Genomic DNA, 27,984 nt, shown 5'->3' on the forward strand with positions numbered 1-27,984 from the left:
TTTGGTTTTTCTGATTTCTAAAAATCCTTTAGTTTTTCCTAAACCTGTGCTTATATAGCACTACTCAAAATTATATTTCATGTTAAAATTCAATCTAGACATTGTTCTACATATAAATCGACACTTTCAGTAGCTAATAAAAGGCATGAATCATAAGTCTCAGGGTCTGAATTGCAAGGTAATTGTTAATACGAGTACTACAGAACTACAAAGAATACATTCAGCTAAGAAATAAAATTTGAAATTTTTATATCTCAAATAGGATTTGATTTAAATTGAGGTATAATTCTTTTTTGCTTATTCAATCAAATGACACATGATATTTTTCTTTTTTGCATTTGTTCTTATCTTTGTTTTTAATCAACTTGAAAGTATCCAACAAATTACACTGCTTAAATATACCTTTTATATTAAGTTCTCTGTATGCTAGAATCTAAATGAACACATTTTCTACCATAATGACTGTCAACATTTATTAGTTTAGAGTTATATCTGGTAAAGAACGCATGAGATGCAAGTAACATAGAATATTTTATTTTCTAGTATGATACATCAAAATATTATCAGTGCATTGTGATTCTTTAATCATTATATTTGTAATGAAAATATATGAATTTGCTGTAAATTGGCAATTATTATACAGTCATATACATTATTGGTAAAGAAAGTCATCTTCACAGTGACTTATTAAGATCATTACAGTAATTAGGAGCAAATTAATTAAGTATATATATTTACATCTTTTCTTCTTTAAATATATACATTCTTTGACAATTTTAGCAAACTGAACAGATCTTTTACAATCCCAAATAATAAAAAATAATATTTATGATATAGAGGAATTTTGTCCACTGTTTATTCTGAGTAAAATTTGATTTATTTCCTCTTTTTTTCATGGAAATGTGGAAAAGTATGTTTAATATTTTTGAAAACATTTACAGTCAATTTTGTCTAGGTAACAAATAAGATCACTTTACTAGGGAAAGAGAGACAGAGAGAGACAGAGAAAAAATAGGAGAGAGAGAGAGAATGAGAGAGAATGTGAGAAAAAGGAAAAGGGGAGGGAGCAGAAGAGAGGTTTGAAGAGGTGAAGAGGATTATCTGACAGAACCTGTGATTTCTGGTTGGGGAACAGACAGGCAACTGAGTCTGCACTGAGGGATACTAAGTAGTATATAATCAATCCCTAGTAAGGTGCATTCCTTTGGGCAACACATCAGAAGCCAGAAGGAAAGAAAGCTGTTGAGGCAACACAAATAGATCAGGGTGGAGACTGGATCTTGAAATGCCCATGGAAGATAGCCAGAACACCAACCATAAGGAAAAATGAGTCTCAGTACCTAAGAAACTGCATCGTGAACAATTTTTATTACATCAAATCAGGTGTGTCTTAACTTCTATGAGGTGATGAATGCTAATCATTAAGATATTTGACAAGTTATCTGAAATGTTATGTAAACTTTATAGACACAATTTTGTTGGATACAGACATAATTCCAGTTTGTATCAATAATAAAAAGGAGAAATTATACAGATAGTACAGGAAATACTTTTTATATTCTCTGAACATAAGCCTAGGCTTAGCATTAATAGATAAAGACATCAAACAATCGAAACACCTTAACATTTTTACTCTACTCTGAATAAATAATAATAGTTTGTATAATAAACTATGTTAAGAATAATGCTTGTTGGGCTTCCCTGGTGGTGCAGTGGTTGAGAGTCTGCCTGCCGGTGCAGGGGACACGGGTTCGAGCCCTGGTCTGGGAGGATCCCACGTGCCGTGGAGCAACTGGCCCGTGAGCCACGGCTGCTGAGCCTGCGCGTCTGGAGCTTGTGCTCCGCAGCAGGAGAGGCCGCAGCAGTGGGAGGCCCGCGCACCGCGATGAAGAGGGGCCCCCGCTCGCCACAACTGGAGAAAGCCCTCGCACAGAAACGGAGACCCAACACAGCCAAAAAATAGATAAATAAGTAAATAATAAATAAACTACGCACATCCTCCTGTACACTTTAAATCATCTCTAGATTACTTACAACACCTAATACAATGTAAATGCTATGTAAATAATTGCCAGCATATGGCAAATTCAAGTCTTTAAAAAAAAAAAAAAAAAAGAATAATGCTTGTAAAGCAATTGATTGTTAAGGTGTTAAATAAACAATAATGAAAAATATAAACATCAGTCGATCTATACATTCAAGTAGGTTGAATTGAGGATTCATAAAGCAATTCTTGTCTATTTTGTGAAGTTACTGGTCTTTTGTCATAAATAAATGATTAATTCAGGAAAATATTTCTTATATATGCAAGAAGAATAAAATATTCATTTTTATATTATAAATTTAAAAAGTTAATATCTGTAGTATTTTGTTTCTGGGTTTTTTCCTAGGATTCAATTTTTCTAATAAGCAGTTTTAAAATTAATTTACCATAAGAAATTAAAAACAAGTGAACGCAAAAAGCATGCAAACTCCAGATTTGTTTTCCTTAAGATATATTAACAGCTAACGAATTCTTAAGTTTAAAAAAGATTAGAATCTGAGTTTGTTTTTTATCTTACATAAATGTAAAAATAATAGTATACAAAGAATTTAAAAATTCAGCAAGACGACAAAAAATGCAATTGATAAATGGGCAAAAGAAAGCAATTCTGAGGAAAAAGAACAAAGCTGGAGGCATAACCCTCCCAGACTTCAGACAATACTATGAAGTTACAGTAATCAAAACAGCGTGGTATTGGCACAAAAACAGACATATGGGTCAAAGGAACAGAATAGAGAGCCCAGAAATAAATCCACGCCCATGGTTAATTAATCTACAACAAAGGAGGCAAGAATATGCAGTGGAGAAACGATAGTCTCCTCAGCAAGTGGTGTTGGGAAAGTTGGACAGTCTCATGTAAACACTCCCTCACACTATACACAAAAATAAACTCAAATGGTTTAAAGACCTAAATATAGCACATGACAACATAAAACTCCTAGAAGAGAACATAGGCAAAATATTCTCAGACATAAACTGTAGCAATATTTTCTTAGATCAGTCTCATAAGGAAAAAGAAATAAAAGCAAAGATAAACAAATGGGACCTAATCAAACTTAAAAGCTTTGCACAGCAATGGAAACCATAAACAAAACGAAAAGACAACCTATGGAATGGGAGAAAATATTTGCAAATGATGTCACCAACAGGGGGTTAATTTCCAAAATATACAAACAGCTCATAAAACTCAACAGTAAAAAATTGAACAACCCAATTGAAAAATGGGCAGAAGACCTAAATAGACATTTGTCCAAAGAAGACATATAGATGGCTAATAGGCACATGAAAAGATGCTCAAAATCGCTAATTATTTGAGAAATGCAAATCAAAACCACAATGAAGTATCACCTCACACCAGTCAGATTGGCTATCATTAATAAGTCTACAAATACTACATGCTTAAGAGAGTGTGGAGAAAAAGGAACCCTCCTACACTGTTGGTGGGGATGTAGATTGGTACAGCCACTATGAAAAACAGTATGGAAGTTCCTTAAAAAGCTGAAAGTAGAGCTACCATGTGATTCATCAATCCCACTCATAGGTATATATCCAGAAAAGAAGAAAACTCTAATTCATAAAGATACATGCACTCCAATGTTTGTAGCAGCACTATTTACAATAACCAAGACATGGAAACAACCCAAACGCCCATCAACAGATGATTGGTTTAAGAAGATGTGCCATATATATATATATATATATATATATATATATATATATATATACACACACACACACATATATATATATATATATAAAATGAACTATTACTCATCCATAAAAGAAGAATGAAATGATGCCATTTTGCAGCAACATGGATGGACTTAGAAAATACGATACTAAGTGAAGTAAGTCAGACAGAGAAAGACAAATATTATATGATATCACTTATATGGGAACTCTAAAAAATAATACAAATAAATCTATATACAGAACAGAAACAGACTCACAGACATAGAAAACATACTATGGTTATCAAAGGGGAGAGGATGGGGAGGGTAAATTAGGAGTATGGGATTAACAGATACAAACTACTATCCATAAAATAGATAAGCAACAAGGATTTACTGTATAACAGAGGGAAAAATATTCAATATCTCGTAATAACCTACAATGGAAAATAATTGGAAATATATAGAGAGACATATATATATATATATATAAAACTGAATCACTTTGCTGTACACCTGAAACTAACACAATATTGTAAATCAACTATACTTCAATTTTAAAAAATGGGCAAAAAAATCTGAGCAGATCCCTCACCAGAGAAGGTATAAAGATGGCAAAGCATATGAAAAAATGCTCAATATTATTTGTCATTAGAAAATTGTAAATTAAAACAATGAGATACCAGTACACACCATTGGGATCAGTTAAAATCTAAAATTTGATTAATGCCAATTGCTGACAAAGATTCAGGCAACAGGAACTTCATTCATTGCTGGTGGGGATGAAAAATGCTACAGACACATGGGAAGATATTTTGATAGTTTCTTACAAGACTAAACATGCTCTTACCATATAATCCAACAATTGCACATGCTTGGTGTTTACCCAATTCGGCTGAAATCTTATGTCCACACAAAAGTCTGTATATAAATATATATAGAAGTTCTATCCATAATAACCCAAAAATGGAAGCATCCACAACGTCCTTTAATAGGTTAATGGGTAAACAAACTATGGTACATTTATACAATGGAATATTATTCAGCAATAAAAAGAAGTGAAGTGTCAAGCCATGAAAAGACATGGAGAAAAACTTTAAATTCATATTGCTAGGGAAAAAAGACAGTCTGAAAAAGCTACACAGTTTATGACTTCAATAATATGACATTCTGAAAATGGCAAAACAAAAAGACAGTAAACAGATCAGATGTTACCAAGGGCTTGGAAGTCGAGGAGGGGGTTAAATAGCTGAAATACAGGATTTTTTTAAGGTCATAAAACTGTCCTGTGTGATACTCTAATTGTGGATACTTTTATCCTATGCATTTATCAAAACATGTTGAAATTTACAGTACAAAGTGTAAACCTGAATCCATGTAAACTAAAAAATATATATATTTTTAAGAGGTCAGAGTGTCCTAGAATGACACAGTTTGTGGCAAAATGATCTAAATGTATTACAAATACATGAAATAAACTAATCTAAGGCAGTGAGGGAATAAGGTACTGACCTAAGCAACTTTGGAAATAAGTGGTAATAAAGGAAAAAGGAACTGTACATAAACACATGTGCTCTAATGGATAATGCTTTTCCCAACCCTCCACCACCTCAGCAGAGTATGGGATAATAATTCTGAAATCAGTACACCTGAATAAGGAACTATTAACTAATTGGGTGGGTGGGGGGGGGGGAGTGACGGTAGACGTTTTTCTGTTGGAATGGGAGATTACAAATAAGCAGGGGAAATAGGTAAAAAGATCTACGCAGTAATGGATTAGAGTTGGAGTCATTAGCATGAACTCTAGTTTAATATAGATACATTTGGTTACATACAGAAACATTTAACATGTATACATGTGGGTAAGTTTACCCTCGTATATCTCCTTAGAAAAAATGGCGACTTCTATGACTAGAGCAGGAATACAGGATGAGACCAGACCATCTTGCAATGCCAGCAAATAAAAGTGTTTAAATAAACAAACAAACAAACAATTATATCAAAGGCACACAGGAACACTGAAAGTTTCCCCAATGACCAAATAGGTAACCATTTGAACAACAGTAATGAGTACTATTGGATTATATCCCAATGTACAAAATAAATGTCCATGAGTCTCTACTAATATCTATCAATGATAGAATAAATAAATGAGAGAGAATAAATAAATCTCCTGTGCAGAATAATTTTTCTGATACTCTTCCCTTTAGGAGTTAGACATAAGTCTTTACTTCTTAAGTTTGGGCTGTATATAGTGACTTTCTTCCCAAAAGTACAGTTTGGAAAGGAGAAATAATAAAAGTAACTTTACAGTGGAGAAACCTGACAAAGTCTATCTCAAGCCACGTGATTTAGGTTAGCATCACAGTGATAAGTCATATTGATAGAATATATACTTAATAGGATGTGATGAAAATGCACTGTACATCTATAGTCATTCTCCCAAGACACCCTGGGTCCAATCTTGAGAAAAACATCATACAAATCCCAATTGAGAGATATTCTAGAAAACAACTGACTAGTAATACTCAACACTGTCAAAGTCATAAAAAACTCAAAACGTCAAGGAAATTTTGAAAAAGTTTCACAATCTAAAGTAGCCTAAGGAGACATGACTACTGAATATAATGCAATCTGAATTGAATCCTAGAACAGAAAAAATAGATTAGGAAAAAACTGAGGAAATTATAATAAAGTATGGATTTTAGTTAATAATAATCTCATTGTGTGACAAATGCACCATACTCATATAAGATATTAATAACAGGGAAACTGAGTGTGGACCATAGAGAAAATGTCTACACTATCTTCCAATAATTCTATAAATTTCAAGCTGTTCTAAACTTGAAAGTTTATTCACAAAAATTTTTGTTTCCATGTTATAACTGCTTTTCAAACCCTCTTGTGTGGTTGATTGTTTAGTTTCTTATTGTGGATTATTTGTTTATGTTCTTATTTGCCTCAAATGTTTAGTAATCATTGTTGGTATACTATTTGTGGATAACAAATAAGGTTACACAATATGGGGATGAGGGAAAGAATTTCTTGACAAGTGTATAAATCTCATTCCATGACCCTGGCCCCTCCAAATAGGAAATTATAACTGTAGGGTTCTGCATAGGAGTGATTAGGGTATTCTGATTAGCACACTCCTCTTTAGGAAGTATATGCAGATAATAGGAAAATGAGTGCCCCAAAAACTTTAATTCATAAGCCTTGTGGTTTTACTTATGCACAGAAAGCATTGTCTTTTTTATTGTACATCAATTTTAAAAATCGGAACTTACCTCAGGCCTGATTACAAATCTCTCTCACAGCCTATACAATTTCTCCTGCTTCTCACCAACACTTCCCTTCTTCCCTGTAACTTTGCTTGCTTTAACTGGAGATTTGGGTTTGAAGGGTAGGCATAGGTCCCACCCTGTTTTTCAAACTGTCCATTCATCCATTATTTCTTGATGATAAACTTAAGGCTGATTGTTCACTATATTCTTGACAATGAGTTTCTTTGGGGCTCTCCTGGCAAGAAGCATTCTCCACTATGTCCTAGCCAATTTTGATTATAGTTTTCTTGATCCTAATTTTTTTTCAATCAAGTGTCATCTGTTTGCTATTTCCCAGAAGTTCCTTAAATATTTTCATCTATCAGTGGCATACTTCCTATTTTATTTTTTGGTGCTGTAGTGCTATTAATTTTTAAATTTTCTTTCTCCATTCAAATGGGATTCTTGGAGGGAGGTCAGGTATACATGATGGTCTGGTTGAGTTTTAAATGAGAAATCTCTATAGAATCACTTGTGAAATTGCCTGAAATATCATTTTCTTCTGTCTATCATAACATGACCTCTATATAAAATTTCAATATATTTGATATAGAATGAGTTCTGCTAGTCTGATATAAAAGGCTGAGGAACAGAATCTGTTTCTAGAACAAATTGAGCTTGCAACAAAGCAAAACAAAAGAAAAAAATTTTTATCTTAACATGAGCATTATAGTCTGAAATTATGTGAATAGAAGAATAATGCCTTGTGCTGTTTTATTTACTGAGTCAGTTCACTTACTTTTCTTCACTTTTATGTCCTCTAGCAAAGCTCAAACATGGGTAGTGCCTTTTCACAAAGGTGAGAACTTTTGGTTGGATAATGTGGAAATGGCCATTAATAACTGATTTTAGCCAATGTTGGTACATAATATTAAGGTTGAGAATGAGGTCAAAACACATCCCCCCCACCATTTGTTATCCTATTTTATTTATTTTTATTAAAAATGCAGAATGGAAAGATCAAGCCTATTGGGCATTTGCTAAACTATTCCATGTTGGCATTTAGGTAAGCTATCTTCACTGAGTAGTGTATGAAATACACTTTAAAGGGATAACTATTCTGTTACTCATCAGCATGACTTTAAATTAAATTATTTTTATTATAATATTTATTAATTATGTAGAAATATAAAACTATGATTAATTTACTTATTATTAACACATGAAATAATAAACCTAAAAATCAAAGTAACAAATTTAATAGGACTGAGGGTGTTGTTCTACTGTAATTACATTTCTTTATACAGTATATATGGCACTGATGTCTGCAATGCAGTTTCTATTGAATTTTATATATCTACACTTCTTGATATTATGTGATGATTTAATTTTCCCACTACTTTTTTCTACTTAAAGCATTGCAAAGCCAGAATGTTTGTCTAGCAAATCATGGCTTCTTTTGACCTTACTCATTTAGAATATATAATTTACATTAAAAATCACCTCTTTCCTTTTTCCATTTATGTTTTCATATATATTTTACCAGGTACACTAAGGTGGTACTAATAAGATCAATATAACTATAAATAAAAAGACAACACAGCAACAGAAATTGCTTTGTAACACTTGATTTAAATTGCTTATACAAATGATTCAGGAAATGTTCATGTGAATTTTTTGTATGATTATCTAAAATAAAACTATATACTACACATATATACATATATTGCATGTGTACATAAATATAACCTGAGAAACTTGGGAAAACTTTCTGAGTCTTTGGAGGATTGTAGAATGAGTAACCAAAAATACCTTCCCATCACCCTTTCCTGTGTAACTGACAAAGTGTAACATTTTCTAGAAGAGTTTTTCTAAAAAATAATCTTTGCTAGCAGTTGAATCTATGGCTATAGCAAAAAGATTAATGAAATAAATAATCTACAAAATGTGCTTTACCAAGGATGTAGAAGTCACCATGCATAGTTACATATGTTGGTAATATTTAGAATATGGTTCACATTAAAAAGAAGCCATCAGAGTTACTTCTTTTGCTTGAAGGATGTCGAGGTATTACATTAAAGTTGTCAAAGATCATTCATTCTATCTGAATGTTGTCAGTTAAGTATGCCTCACCAGCAAAAAAGCTTGATTGGTTTGCATTTTAGATGTGTACTGGGACAGCATTAATTTTATGTCATCCAGAGCTATCTATAGTGATAGAATTAAGAGCAATTTCATTTTCTTAATGAGATTTCTCCTAAGAGAGTTGGGCAGAATGAGAGACAAGCCAGGAGATTTAACATGGACACATTTTTAAAAGTACTTCTCAGGTAAATGTCATTCTTTCAAAAGTCTAATATAAAAATAAACAACATTTAGCTTAAGAAATATCTCTTTTCTGCAATCGATGCTTAAATATTGAAGGGTGGCACCTTAATATATGCCCCTTTGGCATAAGGATTATTTTGAGTTAAAGACGCTTGAAAAACAGCAGATGCAAGAGGAGCACTCTGACCTCCCTCTTTTTACCTAAAAGCAGGAGATAAAACTCCCATGTGAAAGATGCCTTCTCTATTCCAGGAAGAAAGAAACATTCTTATCACCAGAGATGGGGAGTAGAGGCCCTGAGAAATGTGTGCAAACAGGGCTTGTTAAAATAACTCTTACCTTCCTTTACTCTCCTTATACATTTTAGTTACTTTTCCACAATTGCCTGTCTTCATTTAACCTCATAAAAAAAAAAACCACTTAGGCAGAGCCACTTCTTTGGGTCTTCATTTTTTTTATGGGGAATCCCATGTATCATACATGTAAACATCTGTATGCTTTTATTTTTTAAATCTGTTTTATGTTGCTTTACCTCTTAGGCCCAGTCAGAGACTCTAAGAAGGTAGAGGTAAAGTTTTGCCTCTCTTACAATAGTAAGGCAATTTTAATACAATAGATCAATAGAAATGATGGGGCTGATTTTCTTTTTATTAATTGGGTACTGCACATGCTTTGAGATGACCGTTATACTTTATTTCATATTAACCAAAATAGTGATTGGTTTAAAACTATATATGTTAGCATATTGCATGTATTGCTTAAATCCATATTATTTATTAGTTATGCTTTATTCTTATTAGTCCAGCTTTGAACTCTCAGGACCATTTGAAAATTGCAATAAAATGCAGTGATAGCAACAAATCACAAGAATACTCAAAAACATAAGTAAAGTATTAAGCCTAGGCTATCAAAACACTTCTTGTTTATTTGTGATCAAACGAACTTATGAAATTTGTCATGTCAATTAAAAAATAATTTAGTACATTAAATTTAATTATATACAACTTACATTAGAAATGGAATGACTATAGGTAGATGACAGACAGATGAGATAGATAGATAATGAACAAAACCACAAGTAGTCATATGACTTTGTGTATGTATAAAAGTAGAGAAACAAAGATGGATGCTAAGAGTAATAGCAGAATATAAGTGTCAATTGGTGCTATGACAGTAAAAGAAAAAAAATTACTCATAAGAATCTGAGCTCAAGTAAATGCAAAGACATCTGAGAATCCTTGGCAACTGGCAGATCAGAATTACTTTGCAAGCAACACTCAATCTTTAATCCATTGCAATCTGTCTTCCCACCCATCTTCTCCCACCCTCCAAAATGTTTGTAAGCAAGACCATCAGTGGTCTCCTTACTTAAAACCCCGAAAACATTCCCTAGGTTTCTCTCACAGCGTTTGAAGTATTACCCAATCTCCTCTTAAAACAAGTCATGCTACAGTTTCAAGACAAATTAGAATGATTTTTTTCTGATTCTCCTGAATCTTTTCATGATTATTTGCATTGTCATTTTCCTCTTTTCAGTCATTACAGACTTGTTCTTAACTACTTTATTGTAAATGTTTTCCCTTCCACTCTAGTTTACCCACTCTCCATAGATGATAAAATCCTGTCCTATGGCTTCAAATCTGTCCTCACCAGATTTCTCTCCTGAACTTTAGTCATTTCCACTGGAATCTTTTGCAGGAACCTCAAATTTAAATGGAAAGCAACTGAGATTTTTAACTTCTTTTCCAAATGATCATTCTCCTAATGCATAATGTATAATGTATAATCTCAATGAGATAATCTACTGCTCAAGCTAGAAACATGGGCACTGTGCATGGAGTCCTCCTTCTCCCTCACAGGCCATCCCACAAATTAAATCCCCACAGCGCTTACCTTTTACATTACTTTTAAATTCATCTACCTCTCCCCAGGGGTGCTATTGTGAAGCCGCTCAGGAAAATTTTACATTGCAGCAGCTTCTAATTAGTTTGTCAGCCTCTAGTCTTTCTTTTCCAGAATTAATTTTTCTCATTTTGAATAGAGAAAGCACTTTGCAAAAATCTGATCTTGTCAGAAGCTTAAAATCCTTCAGTGACATCTACTTAGATTAGTGTCTAAACTCTAGAATTTAGCTTACAAGTCTCTATTCTTGCTGCCTCTTCTATTGATTGCTTTTCACTGCTTCTGAACTTTACACTACAGGCACACCACAGGGGATTTCATTCTCTCTTATCCCAAGCTTTTATCCGTCTATTTCCCATTCCCAGGAACATGCCTCTTCTCCTCTACTCCATATTCATCCAGCCAACTTCTACCTACTCTTCCTGCCTAAATTCGACATCATTTTATCCAGGAAGAACTCCTGAAACCCTAAACTCTAGGCTAGTGGCCCCTCCTATGACCTTGAAGCCTCACAACACTATGCTGTGTAAACATTATTCTCATTTCAGAAATGGCAAGATTGCCTCAGAGCAGGTTAATAACATGCCCAAACAAAAACATCAGAGATAGGTTTTAAGCCCACTGTGTTAATCTAAAGTCTCTTTCTTACTTTAAACATGCTGTCTAACTAATGCAGGAATATACAAAATAGGATCCATCCAGATGGCTAAATTATGACTTGCATTTAATGTAGTTTTCCAGAACAATTAAGATAAGAAATTCATTGGAGTATTCAAGAAAATATAGTTGATGGCCATCCATGACTGATTAAGCATGGCAATAAAAAAATTTAAATTGACCTGTTAAAATTTATTCCATTCACAATTATATTTAGCTTTGTCTCTAGCCATCTATCTATACATCTGTCCATCTATCTATATATCTATCTATCCATCTATGTCATCTATTTCAGTTACTGTCTTGCAAAGCAATAACAAAATTCAAATGCCTACATCAAGTTCTTAGAAAGCTCTAGATTTAGTCATCTCTACTGTGGTAACACATAACATTAAAATATCAGTAATATATATTGACAAATGTCACATATCAACTAAAGGTGACCCTGGATGAGCTGCTGGTCTTCTCCACGTGTCTTTTATCTAGAATCTAGATGCTCCTACTTTCCATGTTATATTTTCATTCCTGAAGAAAAAGAGCAAAAGAACTGGTGGAAACATGCAATAATTCTTGAATTATCTGTTCAGATGTGGTGTACATTAAACCTGCTCTCAGCCATGGCTAAATCCAATGTCACTGGGATGGACTGCAAGCCACAGGGCAGTGGGGTGGAATGTATCATTCTCTTACTGGAAAAGAGAGTGAAACTTGGAGAAAAAATACTGTCTCTGATAGCTATCTCTGGGAGTAGGATAATTTATTTCTGCCTTCCTTCTTATAAGTCTTAGTCTAATCCCAACTAATTTGCATGGATAATTAGCTATGTAGAGGAAATGTTGATGAAAATATTATAGAACATGCAGTTGCTAGTTACATGTTGTACTAAATTCCATTACAGCATGGAACTTCAAAGATTATTCTGTAAGGAAATTTTACTTCATTTTCCATATGCTTATATTACTGTTACTTCCTCAACTTTCATTTTCACTAGTTTGTGAGAATTATTTTTGCAGCCAAGTTTCCCTCCATCATTTCATCCTGGATTCTTTGATAATTTATAATCAAGCTCCTCCCCACTTGATATTTTTTCTCTATATCCTGGAAGCAAAGGAACCGAAACTTTCATGTATCTCCTATTTTTATGCTCCTTTTCCTAATAAAAGACTCTTTTTTCATCATAGAGGGTCTTTGCTTCTGATTGGATTTTAATTCATACCAATCATTTTGGTCTGGAGGAGGGGATACACTGATGGAATAAGCCATTTGAGTCTACTCCTAGGGTTATCTCTACCTAAAAATTCAAAGTGTGAGCGTGCATCGGGGTGATATTCCCCAGAGGAAATTGAGACTATATTTCTAAAGAAAGGGGAGCAAATAAAAACTGAACATTACAGTCAATCATAAATCAGTAGTTTTCCCCCTTTGGCAATATTATTTGTGTTAATATAATATTATATGTTATTAAAAAACAGGGATGAGAATGAGAAAAAATATAGATAGGTATACAGACAGATTATAGATAGATAGGCAAATAGACAGTAGATAGACAATTAGATAATAGAGACATAGAGATATGTTTGTTTATTACAGCAATTTAGATAAACAAAGCTATGATTTAATCCGTGTTTTTTTTTAACTATATGTGTAAGAAATTAAAGTAGAGAGAAGTAATGGAAAAAAAATCTCAATTTAATTTTTAATCTTAAAATGTTAGTTATGTTCAGTTTTGTTGAAATATGTTTTCAGAAAATCCCATATTGGCTTTTATATGGAATTTCTGTTATAAATTCATATTGCATATCACAAATATTAATATATTAAATATTATTCATACTGTCTTTAAGTATCACCAGCACTAGAAACACCTACAATTTGTGGATGTCAGCTTAACATTGTCCATCATTGTGTTTATGATGAATAACTCATAAAAATCTTCTCAGAAGGCTCAAAGCATATACCCAATAAATAAATATCTTATGTTTCAGTGTTTTTTTTCTTCAAGAACTTAATAACCTTATTGATCTTGTTTGATTCTTTTCATTTTTTATACATCCTTTTATGTAATCCCTCATCTTAGTTAAAATACTTTTTTTTCAAAAACTAATATTATAAGCACATGTATTATATGCCTTCCAGCTGCACATGAGTAGAGTGTTAATACCTTCACTCTAAAAACATTAATGCATTGCTAAAAGATCAACAATTATTTTCGCACGACACTAGCAAAAGTGGAGCTATTTTGGTGTACGCTCTTCCAATTATCATTATACGCATATTCATCCATTTGCCCAATAAAATATTATTTAGTACCTATCACCTGTCAAGCTCTGTTTTACCACTGGAGATATGGTAATGTAGAAAGCAGATAATGTTCTTGCCATTTTAGATCTTATATTCTAGTTGGAAGAGACAAACAAAATATGTAAACAAAGGAAAATACACCAAAACACTAACTTCAGAGAGTAAATAAGTGCTATGAAGAAACTTAATGATGTATTAGAGTGACTTGATGGGTGGAATACTATAGAATAGGTGGCCAGGGAAGGCCTATATGAACATATATGGGTGCCAAAGAATATGAGGTCATGTGAAAGCCCAAATTTACTCAGTGGCTAAATAACTGGAATCATATAACTCTTAAAAAGTTGTCTATATTTTTCTCTAATTAGCAGGATTTTTAAGACAGAAGTAACAAAATACATTTTTAAGTGGTCATTCTTAAAATCCTGTGAAGAACTGACTGATTGCAAAAATAGGGAAGACACAGCAGAGAATCCAGTTATGTGGCTATTGCAGTAATTCATGTCACTTAGACCAAAAAGGTGGCAGTGGAGATGGAAGGAAGATGGGTTTGAGTTATGTTTTGATAGAACTGAAAGGACTTGTGTTTGTACTGGACATGACAGTTTAGTTAAAAAGAAGAATCAAGACCTCATGAGTTTTTGCTTTGGCATCTGTGTAGATGGTAGAGCCATCTGGTAAGATAGGAAGAATGTGGGGAGAAGCAGGTGTGAGGGAAGGGCAATCACGTATGATGTATGATGTGTGCTAATATCAAAGGAAATAGCTAGAAAAAATGTTTTGAAACATATAGTAGAAGGCTTCAAGAGACAAATAGTTTAAAGACACATGTACATAGATGCCTTTAGGAGGAGGGCCTAGAAGTGTGTTCTGGAACATCTCAACATTGAGTTTTAATTATGAGATAGATGATTCAGCAAAGAGGTTTAAGAAGTGGTCAGTGAAAAAAAAAAAAGAAAATACTGTCACGTCAACATATCAAATCAAAAAAGAAACCTGTACTGAGAGACATAAAGTTCTAAGTGAGGCAAAACGATGCTAAGATTAAGGAATATGCCAAAAGAAAAACGTTCACAGGGTTTTTACACTATGGAAGCTGACACCCTGACACAACTGACAGGATTAGTTTTATTGGGGTGGCTGACAGGGAAGTTATTTGGAGCTAGATCAATGCCAAAAAAGAGTTGAGGAAATGGCAACAGAGTTCTGTCACCCCTTCAAATATAAAATCTGAGGGAAATTATTTTTATGAATGGAGATGCGATATTTGTGACTGAGGAGTAAGGACATTATTAAAGATTTATTCATAAAAATAACATAGTTTCAGGAGCAAAGTTCTGGAGAAAATACAGGCAGATTGATCCAAAGCATGAGCATGGGTTTGGACGGGTATGTTTGACCTGTTATAGAAGTAGAAAAGTTTATAAACTGCAACATTAAAGAACGAAGATTATGTTCAGTAGGAAGGGAAGTTTGCAGATTTGGCATTATGCAGTTTCTGCCTGAGTGCTTCCATTGCATTAAAGACTTAAGGTATGCAAAGCTCAGTGTCTGGCCCCAGCTAAGTGTAAGTGTTAGCTATTAATATTTCTTGATGAAATATGAGGTGGAGTCATCACCTGAACATAAAGGGAGGGCAGAAAAGTGTAAAAAGGAAAAACAATGTGAAATAGTCATACTTAGGAAACTACTCTTCTTTACTTCTGGAGTTCCGCCCCACTCCCATGTGTAAAGAACCTTATTTGTTTGACTCCTCTAGCCTTTCTCTGATCCTTTACTCATTTTGTCCCTAGAGAGGTAGAAAATCATATTGGCAAATTTTGAAATGATACAGTGGGAATGTATAGTTTGGTTGCACCTAAGTTTCCTCTTGGCAGTAATTTCTTTGAAGTGAGCAAGCTGTCTCCTTCCTTCCTCCATGACCTGACATCAGTTTAACCGGGTTAAAGCTCCTTCAAAGTTGAGATCTGCCTTGGTCCATCACTGCCCAACCCTGGAGTTTATTATGAGTATGTCTACTTGCCTGTAAACATAAGCCATGTCCTCCAACTTAGACTTTAATCATGAACAAAATCAATGATGTAGCATCTGTCTAGCATCCTTTTGCCTTAGTGGTCACCTGGTTTACAACAAAAGCAAGGAACAAAGGGGATATTTAATTTTTCTCCTTAGAGACTACTGCTATCTTCCTAAAGATTACTGGTTGTGTAGTTTGGGGCAAATTAATTAATATATCTTTAAATCAATTTCCACATCAATTAAATATAGATAATAAGAGGACTGATCTCATGGGGTTGAACATTTCTAACATTGATTAAAAGTATGCTTTCAAGTTAGTAAATGCTTTACAATGTAAGCTCTTTTTTAAATGTAAATTCATAACAAGGGATAAGTATAATACAGTATAAAATGTGCCAATACATGCAGTGGTTTCTTACAAATTTATTTTGAGTTTTATGTGATATATCCAGTGACAGTTGACTATATATCGTTGGGACTCAGAAGAAAGTCCTGCAGCAAAGCTATAGATTTTTTAATTATTGGAGATAGATGACAATTAAAGACTTAAGTCTTTCTCCTCTATTTCTATGGGGTTTTATTCAGTAATTTTTTTATTAATTTACTTTTCTAACTTATCTTTAAGTACCCCTCATAATTTAAAATTAATTTGAATAATCATTGATTAATACAGTATAAATTCATATCTGTATATAGTCATATACAAATTTATTTTATGTATATAAAATAAGTCATATATATATACACATACACATACACCATGTTTGCCTTGATGGAAATATATCATTTAAATTATTCTCTCTTTTTAAAAAAATTTTCATCACACACTGGTTCTTAAGGTATCAAGCCATATTCTGACAATGAAACAGCAGGATCAACATCATCATGTACAACAAGAGATGTGAAGAAAGAATGAAATAATTTCAAACAATCACATTTAAACTGGATGTATCCGGATCTTTGCTCAAATGCTTTTTTAAGCTATTGTGGAGAGAAAACTTAAGAACAACCACCCACCTATTATGGAATTGAGAGATTTAGTACACAATATTTTTAAAGATTTTTTTTAAAAACCTGATATTTTGTACCCAAACAATTTGGCAGGTGTTCATAGTGTAAAATCTGTTCCAGTAAATGTTTTCTTCTTTTGGATCTAAATGGCAAGGAGTGCCTTGTTATAATAAACATGTTTTTTAAAAGAAAGTGATATAGTACTGAAACGTTCAAACCCAATTAAAATTAGGACAAATTAAGTTCAAACACAATTAGAATTAGGACAAATTAAGTTTATTATACCAGGCTGGCCAATGGGAAAAAGAAAGAATAGAATACTGTAAATATACTAAACAAAATAACTGTTCTAGGAAAGGCACATTATAAAAATGTAGTACCTGTCAATTTAGCAACTATTCTAAACAGTCTGTATTAATGTTAATGAAAAATTCATTTTCCAAGTACCCTGAAAAAAGAAGAATTAATATAAACATTAGTTCAAAGTTGATACAAGAATTTGTCTGAAAATCCTTTCCAACACTGTGCAGTTTAGCAGAGCATAAACGTGCAATGCCACGGGTTCTCTACTGCCCATAAATGATCCCTTTATTCCTCCCAAGTCTCCTTAATGCATTCGTATACCTAGGTTTCTTTCTTTACATCCATAATTTCTTTTCACTTTACATTTGTTTTTAGCTGTTGTCCTTAGACATTCTGTATAAGAACATCGATTTGAAACAACTAAAAAGGAAGAAATGATGAAAACATCAACACAAGCAACCATATTTTTATATTAATTAAAGTACATGACCTTTATGTGTAGACTCCTAGGTAACAAGTGCCATAAACATTTACAAAACCAATTATTTTCACAGAGTAGATTTTTTATTAATATTTTTCCTGAGAGTCTGTGTGAATTATGCTGTTGTAACTGAAGTGTGTTGTTGTTGTTGTTTTTGCATTTTCCTTTTTTGTTTTTGGTGCTATTAAAGGTTCAAGGGGAAACTAAAAAAAAATGTTTGAGATGGCTACAATATTCACTAGTAAGAAACTTTAAATAAAAGGATTGCTTTATAAAACTCCGTAGCAGGGTGTTTGATTAAAAAAATTAAGGACTTTGTAATATGATATACCATTGTGGGAGAAAAACAGGCATCTTAGAATGATTTCTTTCTATACTGAGATATAAGCAGTATAACAAATGTTGAACATATAAATATTAAAATGTCATTGTTCAAACAAATGTAAGTCGTATACACCAATGTCCATCAGTTATTACAATTTATATTTAAGGAATTTTAGGGTTTTTTCTTTACCTTCTGAATCTTCTTTATAATTTTCTAGTGACTTATATGCTATGTTATTGCTATCAGAATTCATATTACTGAGAAAATGGTAAATTTTACTTTTCTATGAATATCACTAACATTACTTTTCAGTAGTTAAAATTCAAGTTGAAACAGAACATCATTATTGAGAAGATAATGAAAATATTAAGACAAATTTGACATTGATTATAATATAAACCAGTGATGTTCTATTATGCCCCAAGAAATAGCTGCAATATATAACAAGGATTGAAAACTGTTTAGGAAATGATAACTACCAGTTCGGAGCATTAAACTGAGTAAATCTCTAAAAAAATATACCTAAGCATATCCTCTATTTGACATTGATATACTTTGATATTTCCCCCTTCCAAAAAACAATATGTAGGAAGAGATTAAAGATTGAGTCAGTTATGTCCAATAGTAGGATTTAGGTATATCTAGGCTTGTTGCTAAACTGGTATATTGATCCAAGAAAGTTGATGTGACTGCAAATGTGCTGTCTCCTAGGAAAGGACCCACCCAGGAAATAAAGACCTGAGACTTATGAGTAAATTAGTAATTCAGCAAAAAACATACTGGGATACAGGGGTATATGTAAGCAAAACTTTAAAAAAAACACACACAAAAATAAAACTATAAACCCTTAGCCACTCATAAAAACATACTATGTTGGAACTGCCTAAGAAAAAGAAAAAGTAAAGATGCACTTTCTTATTTCTCTGAGAACTACCATACAACCTGGACACCATGATGCCACTGTCATCAATGGACAGTGACATAGCAGTAGTCAACAATGGGAGACTTAGCTGTCCTTTAAGAGACTGCAGTGGATTTTCTATTCCTGATGGAAGAATGCAATGACAGAGAGGTGAGAGACAGGAAAGGGGAGGAGAAGAGGTAGAGGAAGGAGGGAAAAAGAGAGAGAAGGGAGAAAGAATGAGTGTTGTCATCTAGAAAAGAATAACAATGGTGTTTAGAAAGAGACTGTTGTACCTGTCAAGAGGAACCATACCAGTGGCGAGAGCCACATACTCAATGGGAGATAGGAGGAGAGCAAGTTGATTGGAGTTATGCAAGAGAGTAGCAGAAAAGCTCACTAAAAAATATGTTTTTTGTGTGAACCAAAGTCTACCTGGGCATTGTTAGATTTTATTTCATTTCGTTATGGCTGAGGTGGGTTGTGGAGGACATTGTATAGATTATGTATTTTTATTTTAACATCTTTATTAGAGTATAATTGCTTTACAATGGTGTATCAGTTTCTGCTCTATAACAAAGTGAATCAGTTATACATATACATATGTCCCCATATCTCTTCCCTCTTGCATCTCCCTCCCTCCCACCCTCCCTATCCCACCCCTCTAGGTGGTCACAAAGCACCTAGCTGATCTCCCTGTGCTCTGCGGCTGCTTCCCACTAGTTATCTATTTTACGTTTGGTAGTGTATATATGTCCATGCCACTCTCTTACTTTGTCCCAGCTTACCCTTCCCCCTCCCCATATCCTCAAGTCCATTCTTTAGTAGGTCTGCAGCTTTATTCCCGTCTTGCTCTTAGGTTATTCTGACCATTTTCTCCTTTCTTTTTTAGACTCCATATATATGTGTTAGTATACGGTATTTGATTTTCTCTTTCTGACTTACTTCACTGTATGACAGTCTCTACGTCCATCCACCTCACTACAAATAACTCAATTTCGTTTCTTTTTATGGCTGAGTAATATTCCATTGTATATATGTGCCACATCTTCTTTATCCATTCATCTGTTGATGGACACTTAGGTTGCTTCCATGTCCTGGCTATTGTAAATAGAGCTGCAATGAACATTTTGGTACAAGACTCTTTTTGAATTATGGATTTCTCAGGGTATATGCCCAGTAGTCCGGTTGCAGGGTCATATGGTAGTTTTATTTTTAGTCTTTTAAGGAACTTCCATACTGTTCTCCATAGTGGCTGTATCTACTTACATTCCCACCAACAGTGCAAGAGGGTTCCCTTTTCTCCACACCCTCTCCAGCATTTATTGTTGGTAGATTTTTTGATGATGGCCATTCTGACCGGTGTGAGATGATATCTCATTGTAGTTTTGATTTGCATTTCTCTAATAATTAATGATGTTGAGCATTCTTTCATGTGTTTGTTGGCAATCTGTGTATCTTCTTTGGAGAAATGTCTATTTTGGTCTTCTGCCCATTTTTGGATTGGGTTGTTTGTTTTTTTGATATTGAGCTGCATGAGTTGCTTGTATGTTTTGGAGATTAATCCTTTGCCAGTTGCTTCATTTGCAAATAATTTCTCCCATTCTGAGGGTTGTCTTTTCGTCTTGTTTATGGTTTCCTTTGCTGTGCAAAAGCTTTTAAGGTTCATTAGGTCCCATTTGTTTATTTTTGTTTTTATTTCCATTTCTCTAGGAGTTGGGTCAAAAAAGATCTTGCTGTGATTTATGTCATAGAGTGTTCTGCCTATGTTTTCCTCTAAGAGTTTGATGGTGTCTCGCCTTACATTTAGGTCTTTAATCCATTTTGAGTTTATTTTTGTGTATGGTGTTAGGACGTGTTCTAATTTCATTCTTTTACATGTAGCTGTCCAGTTTTCCCAGCACCACTTATTGAAGAGGCTGTCTTTTCTCCACTGTATATTCTTGCCTCCTTTATCAAAGATAAGGTGACCGACCATATGTGTGTGGGTTTATCTCTGGGCTTTCTATCCTGTTCCCTTGACCTAAATTTCTGTGTTTGTGCCAGTACCATATTGTCTTGATTACTGTAGCTTTGTAGTATAGACTGAAGTCAGGGAGCCTGATTCCTCCAGCTCCATTTTTCTTTCTCAAGATTGCTTTGGCTATTCGGGGTCTTTTGTGTTTCCATACAAATTGTGAAATTTTTTGTTCTAGTTCTGTGAAAAATGCCAGTGGTAGTTTGATAGGGATTGCATTGAATCTGTAGATTGCTTTGGGTAGTAGAGTCATTTTCACAATGTTGATTCTTCCAATCCAAGAACATGGTATATCTCTCCATCTCTTTGTATCATCCTTAATTTCTTTCATCAGTGCCTTATAATTTTCTGCATACAGGTCTTTTGTCTCCTTAGGTAGGTTTATTCCTAGGTATTTTATCCTTTTTGTTGCAATGGTAAATGGGAGTGTTTTCTTAATTTCACTTCCAGATTTTTCATCATTAGTGTGTAGGAATGCCAGAGATTTCTGTGCATTAATTTTGTATCCTGCTACTTTACCAAATTCATTGATTAGCTCTGTAGTTTTCTGGTAGCATCTTTAGGATTCTCTATGTATAGTATCATGTCATCTGCAAACAGTGACAGCTTCACTTCTTCTTTTCCAATTTGGATTCCTTTAATTTCTTTTGCTTCTCTGATTGCTGTGGCTAAAACTTCCAAAACTATGTTGAATAATAGTGGTGAGAGTGGGCAACCTTGTCTTGTTCCTGATCTTAGTGGAAAATGGTTTCAGTTTTTCACCATTGAGAATGATGTTGGCTGTGGGTTTGTCATATATGGCCTTTATTATGTTGAGGAAAGTTCCCTCTGTGCCTACTTTCTGGAGGGTTTTTATCATAAATGGGTGTTGAATTTTATCAAAAGCTTTCTCTGCATCTGTTGAGATGATCATATGGTTTTTCTCCTTCAATTTGTTAATATGGTGTATCACGTTGATTGATTTGCGTATATTGAAGAATCCTTGCATTCCTGGGATAAAACCCACTTGATCATAGTTTATGATCCTTTTAATGTGCTGTTGGATTCTGTTTGCTAGTATTTTGTTGAGAATATTTGCATCTATGTTCATCAGTGATATTGGCCTGTTGTTTTCTTTCTTTGTGACAACTTTGTCTGGTTTTGGTATCTGAGTGTTGGTGGCCTTGTAGAATGAGTTTGGGAGTGTTCCTCCCTCTGCTATATTTTGGAAGAGATTGAGAAGGATAGGTGTTAGCTCTTCTCTAAATGTTTGAAAGAATTTGCCTGTGAAGCCTTCTGGGGCTGGTCTTTTGTTTGTTGGAAGATTATTAATCACAGCTTCAATTTCAGTGCTTGTGATTGGTCTGTTCATATTTTCTATTTCTTCCTGGTTCAGTCTCGGAAGGTTGTGCTTTTCTAAGAATTTGTCCATTTCTTCCAGGTTTTCCATTTTATTGGCATATAGTTGCTTGTAGTAGTCTCTCATGATCCTTTGTATTTCTACAGTGTTACTTGTTACTTCTCCTTTTTCATTTCTAATTCTACTGGTTGAGTCTTCTCCCTTTTTTTCTTGATAAGTCTGGCTAATGGTTTATCAATTTTGTTTATCTTCTCAAAGAACCAGCTTTTAGTTTTATTGATCTTTGCTATCATTTCCTTCATATCTTTTTCATTTACTTCTGATCTGATCTTTATGATTTCTTTCCTCCTGCTAACTTTGGTGTTTTTTTGTTCTTCTTTCTCTAATTGCTTTAGGTGTAAGGTTAGGTTGTTTATTTTAGATGTTTCTTATTTCTTAAGGTAGGCTTGTATAGCTATAAACTTCCGTCTTAGAACTGTTTTTGCTGCATCCCATAGGTTTTGGGTCATTGTGTTTTCATTGTCATTTGTTTCTAGGTATTTTTTGATTTCCCCTTTGATTTCTTCAGTGATCCCTTGGTTATTAAGTAGTGTGTTGTTTAGCCTCCATGTGTTTGTATTTCTTACAGATTTTTTCCTGTAATTGATATCTAGTCTCATAGCATTGTGGTTGGAAAAGATACTTGATACGCTTTCAATTTTCTTAAATTTACCAAGGCTTGATTTGTGATCAAGATATGATCTACCCTGGAGAATGTTCCATGAGCACTTGAGAAGAATGTGTATTCTGTTGTTTTTGGATGGAATGCCCTATAAATATCAATTAAGTCCATCTAGTTTAATGTGTCATTTAAAGCTTGTGTTTCCTTATCTATTTTCATTTTGGATGATCTGTCCATTGGTGAAAGTGGGGTGTTAAGGTCCCCTACTATGATTGTGTTACTGTCGATTTCCCCTTTTATGTCTGTTAGTATTTGCCTTATGTATTGAGGTGCTCCTATGTTGGGTGCATAAATATTTACAATTGTTATATCTTCTTCTTGGATCAATCCCTTGATCATTCTGTAGTGTCCTTCTTTGTCTCTTGTAATAGTCTTTATTTTAAAGTCTATTTTTTCTGATATGAGAATTGCTACTCCAGCTTTCTTTTGTTTTCCATTTGCATGGAATATCTTTTTCCATCCCCTCACTTTCAGTCTGTATGTGTCCCTAGGTCTGAAGTGGGTCTCTTGTAGACAGCATATATATGGGTCTTGTTTTTGTATCCATTCAGCCAGTCTATGTCTTTTGGTTGGAGCATTTAATCCATTTACATTTAAGGTAATTATCGATATGTATGCTCCTATTACCATTTTCTTAATTGTTTTGTGTTTGTTATTGTAGGTCTTTTCCTTCTCTTGTGTTTCCTGCCTAGAGAAGTTCCTTTAGCATTTGTTGAAAGCTGGTTTGGTGGTGCCGAATTCTCTTAGCTTTTGCTTGTCTGTAAAGGTTTTAATTTCTCTGTCAAATCTCAATGAGATCCTTGCTGGGTAGAGTAATCTTGGTTGTAGGGTTTTCTTTTTCATCACTTTAAATATGTCCTGCCACTCCCTTCTGGCTTGCAGAGTTTCTGCTGAAAGATCAGCTGTTAACCTTTTGGGGATTCCCTTATGTGTTACTTGTTGTTTTTCCCTTGCTGCTTTTAATATTTGTTCTTTGTATTTAAGTTTTGATACTTTGATTAATATGTGTCTTGGCATGTTTCTCCTTGGATTTATCCTGTATGGGACTCTCTGTGCTTCCTGCACTTGATTAACTATTTCCTTTCCCATATTAGAAAAGTTTTTAAGTATAATCTCTTCAAATATTTTCTCAGTCCCTTTCTTTTTCTCTTCTTCTTCTGGGACCCCTATAATTCGAATGTTGGTGTGTTTAATATTGTCCCAGAGGTCTCTGAGATTGTCCTCAATTCTTTTCACTCTTTTTTCTTTATTCTGGTCTGCAGTAATTATTTCCACTATTTTATCTTCCAGGTCACTTATCCATTCTTCTGCCTCAGTTATTCTGCTATTGATCCCTTCTAGAGAATTTTTAATTTCATTTATTGTGTGTTCATCTCTGTTTGTTTGCTGTTTAGTTGTTCTAGGTCCTTGTTAAATATTTCTTGTATTTTCCCCATTCTATTTCCAAGATTTTGGATCATCTTTACTCTCATTATTCTGAATTCTTTTTCAGGTAGACTGCTTATTTCCTCTTCATTTGTTAGGTCTGGTGGGTTTTTGCCTTGCTCCTTCATCTGCTGTGTGTTTCTCTGTCTTCTCATTTTGCTTAACTTACTGTGTTTGGGGTCTCCTTTTCGCAGGCTGCAGGTTCATAGTTTCCATTGTTTTTGGTGTCTGTCCCCAGTGGGTAAGTTTGGCTAAGTGGGTTGTGTAGGCTTCCTGGTGGAGGGGACTAGTGCCTGTGTTCTGGTGGATGAGGCTGGATCTTGTCTTTCTGGTGGGCACGTCCACGTCTGGTGGTGTGTTTTGGGGTGTCTGTGGCCTTATAATGATTTTAGGCAGCCTCTGTGCTAATGGATGGCATTGTATTCCTGTCTTGCTAGTTGTTTGGCATAGGGTGTCCTGCACTCTAGCTTGCTGGTGGTTGAGTGGAGCTGGGTATTGGCGTTGAGATGGAGATCTCTGGGAGATTTTCGCCGTTTGATATTACGTGGAGCTGGGAGGTCTCCTGTGGACCAGTGTCCTGAACTTGGCTCTCCCACCTCAGTGGCACAGCCCTGACGCCTGGCTGGAGCACCAAGAGCCTGTCCTCCACACGGCTCAGAATAAAAGGGATAAAAAAAAGAAAGAAATAAGATAAAATAAAATAAAGTTGTTAAAATAAAAAATAATTATTAAGAAAAAAAATTCTTTTTAAGTAATTAAAGAAAAAACAAAAATGGACAGACAGAACCCTAGGACAAATGGTAAAAGCAAAGCTATACAGACAAAATCACACAGAGAAGCATACACATACACACTCACAAAAAGAGAAAAAGGGGGAAATATATATATATCCTTGCTCCCAAAGTCCACCTCCTCAATTTGGGATGATTCGTTGTCTATTCAGGTATTCCACAGATGCAGGCACATCAAGTTGTTTGTGGAGAGTTAATCTGATGCTCCTGAGGCTGCTGGGAGAGGTTTCCCTTTCTCTTCTTTGTTTGCACAGCTCCTGGCAGCTTTGGATTTGGGCCCGCCTCTGCGTGTAGGTCGCCTGAGGGCATCTGTTCTTCACTCAGACAGGACGGGGTTAAAGGAGCAGCTGATTCGGGGGCTCTGGCTCACTCAGGCCGGGGGGAGGGAAGGGTACGGAGGAGGCGGGGCGAGCCTGCAGCGGCAGAGGCCGGCGTGACGTTGCACCAGCCTGAGGCGCGCCGTGCTTTCTCTTGGGGAAGTTGTCCCTGGATCATGGGACCCTGGCAGTGGCAGGCTGCACAGGCTCCCGGGAGGGGCGGTGTGGATAGTGACCTGTGCTTGCACACAGGCTTCTTGGTGGTGGCAGCAGCAGCCTTAGCGTCTCATGCCCGTCTCTGGGGTCCGCGCTGATCGCCGCGGCTCGCGCCCGTCTCTGGAGCTCCTTTAAGCAGCGCTCTGAATCCCCTCTCCCTGCGCACCGCGAAACAAAGAGGCAAGAAAAAGTCCCTTGCCTCTTCAGCAGTTCCAGACTTTTTCCTGGACTCCCTCCCGGCTAGCTGTGGCGCACTAACCCCCTTCAGGCTGTGTTCACGCCGCCAACCCCAGTCCTCTCCCTGCGATCCGACCAAAGCCTGAGCCTCAGCTCCCAGCCCCCGCCCGCCCCGGCGGGTGAGCAGACAAGCGTCCCGGGCTGGTGAGTGCAGGTTGGCACCGATCCTCTGTGTGGGAATCTCTCCGCTTTGCCCTCCACACCCCTGTGGCTGCGCTTTCCCCCGTGGCTCCGAAGCTTCCCCCCTCCGCCACCCACAGTCTCCGCCCGCGAAGGGGCTTCCCAGTGTGTGGAAACCTTTCCTCCTTCACAGCTCCCTCCCACTGGTGCAGGTCCCATCCCTATTCTTTGCTCTGTTTTTTCTTTTTTCTTTTGCCCTACCCAGGTACATGGGAGTTTCTTGCCTTTTGGGAGGTCTGAGGTCTTCTGCCAGCGTTCAGTAGGTGTTCTGCCCACATGTAGATGTATTTCTGATGTATTTGTGGGGAGGAAGCTGATCTCCGCATCTTACTCTTCCGCCATCTTGAAGCTCCTCCCCGAGACTATGTATTTTATATGGACATGTTCGGGCTAAAAACAGTGAACTTTTATTCAAATTGTATACATAGGAAATAAAGTTCTGAGAAGTATGTATTATATTTAATTCCTAAAGAAAAATTATTGATTCTCTATCATTAAATATGAAAGTGGGCTCCAGTGGAATAGGAGAATTCTTAAATAATATATTGTCATATCCGAAGAATATTCATAAAAGCTCCAGAATGATCGTCTTAAAAAGCAGCTATGGGACTTCCCTGGTGGTGCAGTGGTTAAGAATCCACCTGCCAATGCACAGGACACAGGTTCAAGCCCTGGTCCAGGAAGATCCCACATGCCGCGAAACAACTAAGCCCGTGCGCCACAACTACTGAGCCTGCGCTCTAGGGCCTGTGAGCCACAACTACTGAGCCCACGTGCCACAACTACTGAAGCCCGTGCTCCACAACAAGAGAAGCCACCACAGTGAGAAGCCTGCGTACCGCAACGAAGAGTAGCCCCCACTAGCTGCAACTGGAGAAAGCCCGTGTGAAGCAATGAAGACGTAATGCAACTAAAAATAAATAATAAATAAATAAATTTATTTTTAAAAAAAAGACATGAACCTTAAAAAAAAAAAAGCAGCTATGATTGATGTTTTGGCCTAACTGATTGCACTAATAGTTTGCCTATAGACAGGTGTCAGCAAAGACTAAAAAAGAACATTTTTTTTTCTTATAGTGCACAGAAAAAAGTACATTTATAAAAATTATTATGACTACAGTTTCTTGAACTGTTTTGTTTCCTTATTAATACATATGACCCAGAAAGACTCATTTACAAAGATTGTCATATTTTCATCATGGAAAGCATATATAACATTTTCACAAGATACTTTGAAATGCCTCCAAGTTGTTTCTGGCAAAACAGCATCCCAAATTATGAATTATTCTCTCATGCATTTCAAGTTAAAATTACACTAAATACATGTAAAAATAACATATGTTGGGTAAAATGACTTGCTTTCACAACCATGAGAAACTGCTTTGCTTTATTCCAAATGCAACCATAAAATTCTAAGAGCAATAAGCATGTCTTTTTTCATTTTTGTTTTGCTCACAATGCCTAGTATGGTAACTGACATGAATTAGAGGCTCACTAAATGTGAGTTGATTTACTGCTAGTATTGATTTTTATAAA

This window comes from Eubalaena glacialis, chromosome 1 (assembly GCF_028564815.1).
Source record: "Eubalaena glacialis isolate mEubGla1 chromosome 1, mEubGla1.1.hap2.+ XY, whole genome shotgun sequence".
Taxonomy (NCBI): domain Eukaryota; kingdom Metazoa; phylum Chordata; class Mammalia; order Artiodactyla; family Balaenidae; genus Eubalaena; species Eubalaena glacialis.